The sequence below is a fragment of the Xenopus laevis genome, chromosome 7L (assembly GCF_017654675.1).
Source record: "Xenopus laevis strain J_2021 chromosome 7L, Xenopus_laevis_v10.1, whole genome shotgun sequence".
Lineage (NCBI taxonomy): Eukaryota > Metazoa > Chordata > Amphibia > Anura > Pipidae > Xenopus > Xenopus laevis.
Genome location: NC_054383.1, coordinates 95,706,365 through 95,716,937, shown reverse-complemented (window position 1 = coordinate 95,716,937; position 10,573 = coordinate 95,706,365).

The window sequence follows — 10,573 nt, the reverse complement described above, 5'->3', positions numbered from 1 at the left end:
CAATGCTGCAATCTTTATTTGCACACTGGATTTAAAGGACGCTACAATTAGCATTAAACTGCTCCTCAATCACAGTGTAAGTTTAAGACCAGTGGCACACAAGGTTGTCTTCTTGCCTACGTGGAAAAAAGTGTGTTGGCTACAACTAAGTGCTACGACACGGTATCGGCCTGTGTGTACACATGGGTAAATGAGCTTTGAATATTTCTTTGATTGAACTTTTGCTGAACATGAAAATCAATACTTTTAAGGCAGCAGTTTAAATGTTAGAATCTATAAATAAAGCTTGCATAAAACACACCAAACAATATTTTTTTCCATAGAAGTCTACATAGTTGTAGGAATTCATTTAAAATAAAAAAAATGATCAAAGTAGGATTCAGAGCTCCATTTACCTGAAGGGCTGGAAGGTATTTTGGCAATTCTTGCTTTAATTCAACCGGTGACATGACTGGAGAGTCTGGAACATATTCACCATCTGTTGGGGGATTTGAATGTGGACTAATGTCTCGTATGTCTTCTTCATCCTCTTCTTCTTCCTCGCTCTCAGCCGAGTCATGGTCGAATCTGGATTCTATAACTTCCACAAGTTATAAATCAATGGATACTACCATTCCTTGGCATAATTCACAAAAAAATGCTTCACTACTTAATTCTGTAGATGAAGGACGTGTACTTGCAGACACTTTGTGCTCTACAGACTGCGGTAACGGACCCAGTTGCCATAGTGAATGATCCACTTTCTAACAAGAGAAACTTAAAGCACTGCTGGGCTCAGAAACTTCCCTTCTCCATACACTGAAAGGATCTGAGCCATGCACTGCAGGCAACTGCTGTTACAGAGTGTTCCCAAACATCAGCTGAGGCAGTACACCATGCAACCAGGGTCTCTGCTTTAGTATACAATATACATGCAATAACATGAACACAGAGAAACTTAACCTGACAGACAGGAAAACACATGGGGGGGAAAAAAATCAGACAAATCCTTTCTGTGCTGGAACAAATAGTTTCAGCTCAGAAAACAAACTAATAATCCTAAAATGAACAGTAATGGTTTACTAAGTGGTTATTACAGCTCATATAATAAACGGATTCCTCTGTGCAAGCCACTATTTTATTTCAACCGAACTCTGAACTGCTTACACACTTACTATTCATTGTTACTGGATCACTTACTATGGGGGTTATTTACTAAACTCCGAATGTAAACATCACAAAAAATTTGTGATGTCAGAATCTGAAAATCCGGCATCTCAGACCTGTTGAGGTTGCATATAAGTCAATGGGAGAAGTCCCAATCATTTTTTGATGTGCGCGGGGTTTTGTGCAATACCCCGAAGTTTTCAGAGTTTTCGGGTGAAAATTACGAAAAAAAACGGATGAAACAAATCCGGAAAAAACGTGAAAATCTGTTGGTTTTTTTCCCGGAAAATGTTATAATAAATAAGTGTAAAAAACCTGAGCGGATTGGATCAGAGTTTGTAGCAGAAAATATTGAGATGAATTCGGACTTTGATAAATAACCCCCCAGATGTGCAGTAGAACTCGAGATCTGCTATAGATTTTGTGGCATGCTGACAATGCAGGTGTTACGAACAATTTAATTTCTTGGAGGGCAATGCCACTTAAGCTCCCCATAGACACGACGATTCTTCTTGCCAAACGACCGATTTTAGGGAAGTCCGACCAATCCTTTGAAAATATTGTGCGGTTAGTGGGATTCGAACTATCGTACATCTTACGATTTTTTGGCCAACATCTGTCAGGAAATTGATTGGCCAGGTCAAAAAATCTTTGTCGGTCCCAGTGCAATCTATCTATGTTTGCAGGGCCAAGCAGGCAGCTCCCCTTTGTTTACCTGGCATATTGGTCTTTTTAGTTGATGGTAAATTCGTACGATCGTTCTGAGAAGATCGTGGTCTCACGATGAGGATCTGATCTTTTAAAAAAAAAAAAAAAATCTATGGCCAGCTTTACTCGAAGTTCCTGTCTGCAAGCCTAAATCTCATTTGAAAGTCTGCAGCTAAGGTGATCAGCTTAAAAAAAAAAAAGGATGAATATTTGTTTCCTGTATGGCTATTTCATTTGAATTCTAAAGACAAACATAACTGAAGCAAAATGTTACTCAACTCGAAAGCTGTTACCAAACCAGAAAACACAAATATTCTTCTACCACAGATCTGTCAATTAACTCCAGGCCCAGCGGCAGGCAGTGATCCAGAAACCTAACTATTTTATACATATACTTTAAAAGTAAAAAGGATACTATTCAGAATTACCAGAGGCCCTAGCCTAGACCAACTTTCATCAAAATTCTCTTTTTACACGGCATAAAAAGAGATCCATGTTTTGAGATTCATGGAATTAGAACATTAAATATTGGTTAAAAATTGTTGAGTAGACTGAAAACATTTAGAAAGAGAAAAGTAGTTATAACTATGTGGGCAGCTGAAGGAAATAAACAGGTAGATCTTTGCTACCCAGGTGGGTGGGGGTGAACTGGGGGGCAGAATTGTAACCATGCTATTAATCTCCTTTCCCACAGGCAGGATACTAACAGACTCCTCAGTTCTACCACACAGCAGTTAAGAATTACAGTGCTTGCAAAAAATAAAACAACGTAGTGTCAGGGAACAGTTAACCAAAAAATGTAAACTAAAAAAATACACACGCTGGGAAAACAATCCGATGTTTTCTTTATTTGTACAATATGAAACTAGTTGGGAAAAAAAAAAAAATCTAACCGCAGATTGGCTGCCATGTGTTGCTGCCCAGGAGCAAATCTGCCCCTATATGTTTACATTTAGGCTAGGCAGGGAAATTCTTTGTGCCCCTCTAAGGCATTAGTTGTGGTGTCTTTCTTTACCCCTAGGGAGGTCGGACAGTTGGTCATTCCCAGTTTATTATAAGGTTATAGATAACCACTGAGATTCAGAGGCCCATTTAGCTGGAAAACCAGAAATACGTCAACTGAAGGAACTAGGGAAAGAAAAGTCCTGCACAATGGAGTATGGGGGTACAAAAGCAGAAAGATGTGTGAGCCTGGTGTAACAGTATGAACATGTCGGGCATTAATAAGTACTTTGAGTAATTATATTGTAAACGTAGGGGTTATGGGAAAAGAAAAGATTGTGCAAAGGACTGTGGTAACGTCATTCATTCCAAGCTAGAGTGCTACATAAAGATGGCATTCCCTGGCAATTTCATGTGTACAGACATGTGCTCTCCACCTGTACATGAGTTAAGACTTCATATTTATTTAAGTTAATATGGTTTACAATGACAGACTGCTATGGATCAAGCAGAAAGAAATATACAAGGCAAGAACAATGACGTCAGGAAAATTACAGTTTTTAAACCAGTTTTACTATATATCAGGAATGTCAATCCTATGGCCTTGCCATCTGCTGAACTAAACTTCCTAGAATCCTGTGAGAGGGAAACTAATTACCTTACTACCAAAGCAAACCAGAGACCACTTTTTCTGGTATCTTTTTTTATATATAAATATAGCATCTGCAGAAAATTATACTGATGGTTGTGGTTCTTAAAGAGCAATTTCCCTTCTTACCAACATCACTGGCCAAGTTCACCGTCACTTGCCAACTGCATGTAGAATAATAAAAGCAAAACTTTGATTGGTGCCATGGGTTACCACCCAGGTGCAAAATTTGTCCAGTGTTGATAAAGGAATTGTGAGGGTCCCCACAACAATCCATTGGCTGATTAAGTTAGTAAATATGTGTCTGCTGGCATTTCAGCTCTGTTGCTGCAACAGTAAGCCTCAACATTATCTATTTTGCATTGGACTGCATTAAAAAAATTCAAACTACCTCACCTAACTGGATAGGTATATGTAATTCATGCCTGCCTCATCATCATCAATCTTATCTTTCAGAGCACTCTCTACTAAGCTATAATAAATGTGCATGTGTGGGCCCGTGTGTTCCCTAAGTTTTATTATACCCTCCCTACCCCCTTAAGATCTGTATATGTTTAATTAGTTAAATTGTTAACATATGTTAATGAAAACTGCAAATAGGAAACTTTTATTCCTTACCGACAGGAACATGATTCCCGTTCTCTCGCTCGTCTTCGCTGATCTCTTCATCACTGACCTCCTCTGCAAATAAATATAGTCAGGTATTTGTAAACAGACAAAATTACTCGAAGCTTCAACCTTTGCAAACAAACTCAATCATGCATGATACATGTACAGTAAATGGTGATAAATCAGCCCCTTTTCGTCAAGCTGAAATCTCAAGTAACGTCGTTACTTTGCAATCTTTGGTGATCACTGTGTTAAAGCAAAAATCTTCAATCCATTTCCGTTGTCACAGATGCACAGTAAACACTTTCATACCAAATGAAGATGCTTACATGCCAGAGTATCATTTAAAATGGGTATTTTACCAAATCAAGTTATAGTTTGTTATAGACAGACCTACTATAAAGAAACGTTCCATTAATCTTCATTATATTTATTGTATGCTTCCTGGCTGACAGGTTCAGGGACTCCAGCAACCAAAAACTGTGCAGCTACACTATGTTATTCTAACTTTTTTTTATTGCTTATCTTTCTTTTTTGACCATCTACTATTTATATTTCTTTTGGATTTCAAAAGGGCTGCCCAGTTGCTAAAAACAGCAGTTTAAATTCCAAGCCCGAGGGCTGCACAAGAAAATATGTAAATAATTTTAAAAACAGGGTATTTAAATAAAAACCAGTTACAGATGTACTTATAATATTGCGGTCACCACACAAAGTTTTAAAGCAAATAACTTGTATAAACATTCACTTTTTGGAATGCTGGCAGCCTTACATTTGATTTTGTTCAAGAAGGAAAAATTTAATTGCAAAATCAAAGCAATGCCTCTCTCAATGTAGTAAACTACTAAAATAAAAAATGTTTCCCCTATGCTGATTAACTCTCTTTGTGCGGTTTCATTTGATTCTCATCTATTTGGCAAGTAGTGATAAGCAAGTAGATAAACAGTGCTTTTCCTTTCAGTGGATAGTAGTATTATGCTTAATAGTTTAACGACTTGTGGCCATTTTAAGATAGCAAAAGACAGTTTTACAGTAGTTTATGCTACTGTAATAATGTTTAACACCAGCCCATTATATGAAATATGTTGAGAGCAGAAGTGGATAAAATAGAACAGACTCTCCTCTTCCCCCTGGGTGTCAACTCTAACAGCTGAGCAGTGGTTGTCTCATGCGGCTCTGGTGGGGACCAGTACTACTTTATGCTGGGAGGAAAATTACAGAATTTGCGACAAACAATGAGATTTGAGGAGTAGGACTCCTACGCAGTTGTATTTCATATGCCGGGAACTCACCTGCTGACTGCTCTGATACGGCTTCTGAATTGCTTCCAGTTTCTTCCTCCTCTTCTTCTTCGTCATCTTCCTCTTCTTCTTCTTCCTCCTCCTCTTCTCCTTCCTCAGATTCCTCAGAACTGGTTTCCTCTTCCTCCTCTGAGGCAGAACCAGTACCTGCTGTAGTTAGGAGAGACTGAATTAATATTCCACGGCACGGAAAAGCCAGTTTTCAAATCAAAGAAGAAAAAGCACCTTATATTTTAAAGGCCAACTATGAAATCAGTGTTGCAGTGAACCAATGCATCTTCAGAAAACTGGAGAGTCTTTGCAACTGTAACCCAAGCCAAATGTGCCAATCCAAAAAGAATGTTTAAAGCCTCCGTCACAAAACACATTAGGCAATAAATTGGAAATGTGAGCTGGTCAAACACAACTCATGATGAGATTGTGCAACTCAAACCACATCTGCCTGGAAATTCCCTGACTTATATACGCATATAACCTAGATCTCTCATTAGCTTGACTGTTATTATATACCGTATATACTCGAGTATAAGCCGACCCGAGTATAAGCCGAGGTACCTAATTTTACCTACGAAAACTGGGAAAACTTATTGACTCTAGTATAAGCCTAGACACAACTACAGCCCTGTCTCCCAGCAGCGCACATTCTGCCAAAGCGACCCCCCAGCGATCAACCGGACTTCTTTGCAAAGTTGATGGTGACAGAGAATTGCCAAAAGGATTACTGTGTGCATTGTCCCACTGTCCCACTACCATGTGCAGAGGGTGCTGTTTGATATTGCCATCACTGTTAATCTTTCGTATAACCAACAGAGGGCGCTGTGTGATATTGCAGTCACTGTTGTTCTTTCATACAACCAACAGATGGCGCTGTGTGATATTGCAGTCACTGTTATTCTTTCATACAACCAACAGATGGCGCTGTGTGATATTGCAGTCACTGTTATTCTTTCATACAACCAACAGATGGCGCTGTGTGATATTGCAGTCACTGTTAATCTTTCATATAACCAACAGAGGGCGCTGTGTGATATTGCAGTCACTGTTATTCTTTCATACAACCAACAGATGGCGCTGTGTGATATTGCAGTCACTGTTATTCTTTCATATAACCAACAGAGGGTGCACTGTTATTCTTTCATATAACCAACAGAGGGCATTGTGGGATATTGCAGTCTCTCCCCAAGTGAACTGTTGGTATAGGAATGATTAAAAGTGACTGCAATCTCAGCTACTCGGGTCAGGTACCGCTGACCCGAGTATAAGCCGAGGTAGACTTTTTCAGCACATTTTGGATGCTGAAAAACTCGGCTTATACACGGGTATATACGGTAAAAGAGAATAAGATTTTCAAGAATTGTACCACTGGAACAAGAGGAACAGCCAAAATGTTGTATAGAAAAAAAGTAAAAGCTGAGCACTAGAAATTTGGCATGGGTGCACTACTAAACAGCGTCGTTATCTAGAGACATATTATCATCCATAGATTTGACCTAAGATAAATAATACCTGAGGAAGATTCTGCAGAGGTAGTTTTTCTCTCACTGTCACTGACATCTTGTAAATCTGAGAACATTGTTCGGGTGTCTAGTCTTTCATCTTTCTCTGAGAAAAAAAATCAAATAACACACAGCATCATAAGTTGTTATCAACAGCTATTGTTTCATTGCTGAAGGAAATAGTCTACTGTTGCACATGGCAGATGAAAGGGTCAGTTGAGAATTTCTAATTTAAATCTAGCTTTACATTTTGCATTACTATGGTAAAGACAGGGCCAGCTGGCGTCTCCTGATGCTGCGCACTAGATATGTGCGGGTTGGCCTGCTTGCCCCCGCCTCCTCCCCTCTATTTATAAGCCAGATGAACAAGTAAAAAAAGGGGTGGGGCGTGGCGACCGCATGCCTAAAAAACATAAGACAAAAGTGTAAGGTCGCAGGTGTGGAGAGAGGCAGAAAAGCTCAGCCCGAACCCTGCCCGCGATCCACGGGTGCCGGATTATATATGCAACACGAGGTGTATGGGATTCCTCCGAGGTAGAAGGGATGCCTGAATGTGCATTAAGGGACATGCTTTTGTACCCATTAGTGCTCCTGCACTCCTGTTCAGGGTAATTATAAATTACACACCTTCATAGGACAATCACAATGAAAAAATGGGTATGTTTGCCACCTTATTGCCTTCTGGTTTAGCTAGCTCTCCCATTGTAACACTATTAATAAACCCAAAGAAAGAAAAAAAAATTAAAACCCGACATGTCAGGTCCCCTTTTTACATCTCTAGAAGACTTTCTGGCCAAAAAGTTTTTTTTTTTACTTATGCTCACCTTGTTTCTTCACATCTCCCGCAACTAATCGCTCTCGTTGCTGCCTTATGGGACTTCGACTATGCATAACTGCTTTACTTTTTTCAACATGGTCTTCCCTGGCTGTTCTGTGATGTGCAGCTGCTGCTGAATAAAAACAAAAGAAAGAAACAAATAAATAAAAGTAACCCCGGACAAGTATAATACTTAAGACATTTTAAAGAATGAGTATAAAAAGATTGAGTTTTTAGAGAAGTGATATAAAACTGTAGAATTGCTTTGTATAAGGAGCTTAAAGGTGTGGTTCAAATTAACTTTTAGTATGTTATAGAATGGTGAATTCTAAGCTACTTTTTTTAATTGAACTTCATATTTTCTTGTTTATCGTTTTTGCATTATTTGCCTTCTTCTTCAAACTCTTTCCGGCTTTCAAATGAGGGCCACAAATGTATTGTTATTTTTTATTACTCAGCTATCTATTCAGGCCTGCTCCTATTCATATTCCAGTCTCTCAAATCAATGCATGGTTGCTCGGATAATTTGGACCCTAGCAAACAGATTGCTGAGAAAAAAAACACAAATAATAAAAATGAAAAACAATTGCAAAATGTCTCACATTATCACTCTCTACATCATACTGAAAAGTTAAATCAAAGGTGAACAAGCCCTTTAACGGATGATAAGATCCAAGGAACAATAATATACAGGCTAGAAGAGCTAAGAGAATGCATAAACATAGTACTAGACTAGAGAAGTTCACTTGCTGTGCATCTCATTTTCTCAGCTTAGGGGAGGTTATGAACACACACACACACACACACACACAAGTTGATGCAACTAAAGAAAAAACATTAAAGAAAAAAAAAACTGAAGGCCACAATTGGAGATGTGTTTTTTTTTAATAAATTTATTTTTTTAACTGTGGAGTGTCCAGAGGAGTTGGCCCTCCTGTGTTGGGCCTTTCACTTAAAGGGATGTCAGATTTTAAAATTGAATATAAAAAAATCTGTTTGCTCTTTTGAGAAATGGATTTCAGTGCAGAATTCTGCTGGAGAAGCACTATTAACCGATTAATTTTGAAAAAAAAATTTATATCCCATGACAGTATCCCTTTAAGCTGGCCATAGACTCAAAGATCCGATCGTTCAAATCATCGATAGATCGGACGTCCCCATCTCCCAACCTGCCACTAACCTTAAGTTAAAAAAGAACAGATCAGCCGATGTTAGAACATGACAAGTTACCGGCCGCTCCATCTCCCTGCTGACGGATTCTCATCTGTCCGGCACCGGGGAGACATTCTCGGTGTACCGGGATGCGTGTCTTCTACCGGAGGCCTAGTGAGGGGGGTTTGTTAGAGGGCAGGATGGAGGATCTCCCAAAGGGGAGCCCGCCACCGTCCCTTCTATAAAATGAGCACAAGTGCAGTCCTGGTATTCGCCATTTTTTATTACTAACTTCCACACAGAGCTGCAGGTAGGGTTGCCACCCAGCCGGTATTTAACCAGCCCAGCCGGAAAAAATTACAATTACATTGCCGGTAAAATTCTGAGGGGAGAAACCGCCACTTAATTTTAAGCAGCTTTGCTGCTCCCTCCTCCCTCTCTGCTTGAAATCCCCCAGCTATGCAGCGCCTATCACGTCGCTTACGTAACATGGAAGGTGCGATTCTGGACTACAGGCTGTGTTTAGGGTTGTCACTGCCGGCTCTGCCCCTTTTTGCATCACGGTCTGCCCCTTTAGTACCTGCCCCCACCACTGACCGGTAATTTTATTTTATGTGGCAACCCTAGCTGCAGGTAGAGTCGGGGAAAACAATAGTGGACGAGGAGTGACGGGGGACCCCACGGTGTCGGTGCCTCCTAGAGACTTGCACCTAATCCAGCCCGTGCCTCATTCACTGCATTTCAACTCTCCACATCCGCCGGCAGTCTCCCACTGAGGATCGTCAGATCGGCAATACACACAGAGATATAATCAGCAGCCGACAGAAAATTTCTAACCTGTCAGATCGACTGAACCACCAATCGGCACGACAGATGTTAGGACACCCCACACACAATCCAAAAATAGTACGAGTCGAGGATTCATATGATCTGATCTTTGCGTCTATGGCCAGCTTTACTGAGTGGATCTTTTGTCTCCCTTAACTACTGATCTGTGCATTTTTCACTACACTGGACCGCACAGATCACATTACTTTTTATTTACTTTGGTGTTATATTTTGCACATACCAATTTATGTGTCAGGGTCTTGCTTGATTTGAAAAACACAGAATTGCAAGATTTGTTGAAAATTCTCCAATATTTTTCTTATATTCCCGTTTGTTTCTGTGGAATTTTTGCTTGACTGTGATTTTGTTTTGACAAAGGCTGTGTTTGGGCATCCACATGTTTCTAAATCTTGTTTAAGATGTTTGTATTCCTCGTCTTTAACCTAGACATTAATGGTGTAGAGTTCAGCCCAATGGTGTAGAGTTACAAATACAGATCAGCATGAGAGAGTATACTTGGTATACTTGGTCACGTATCTAGCGATATTATAAGTGCCAGACTTGATGTAGCTTGCAATTGGCCTCAGAGAGGCTCCTCTTATGTGTATCTAAGGAAGTCTATATAGGCATGGTGTGGCTTCGCCTAGGTAGAGGTTATGCTACAAAGCTGGACTGAGGACCTTGTTTTTCTTGTCTATAACCTTTGTTTTAGGTGCTTAGTGATCAAGTGACAATTAAAATTGTGTGTTATAACATATTATATTCCCCTTACTTTAAAATAAAAAACAAGTACTACATAAAGTTGTACTAAACAATACTACCCATAGATCCTGGGTTTAGATCTAGACATTAAGAAGAACGTTCAATAACCCTCCCATTGTACTACAAAGCTCTAAAAATATACAGCTATGAATGCAGAGGATGC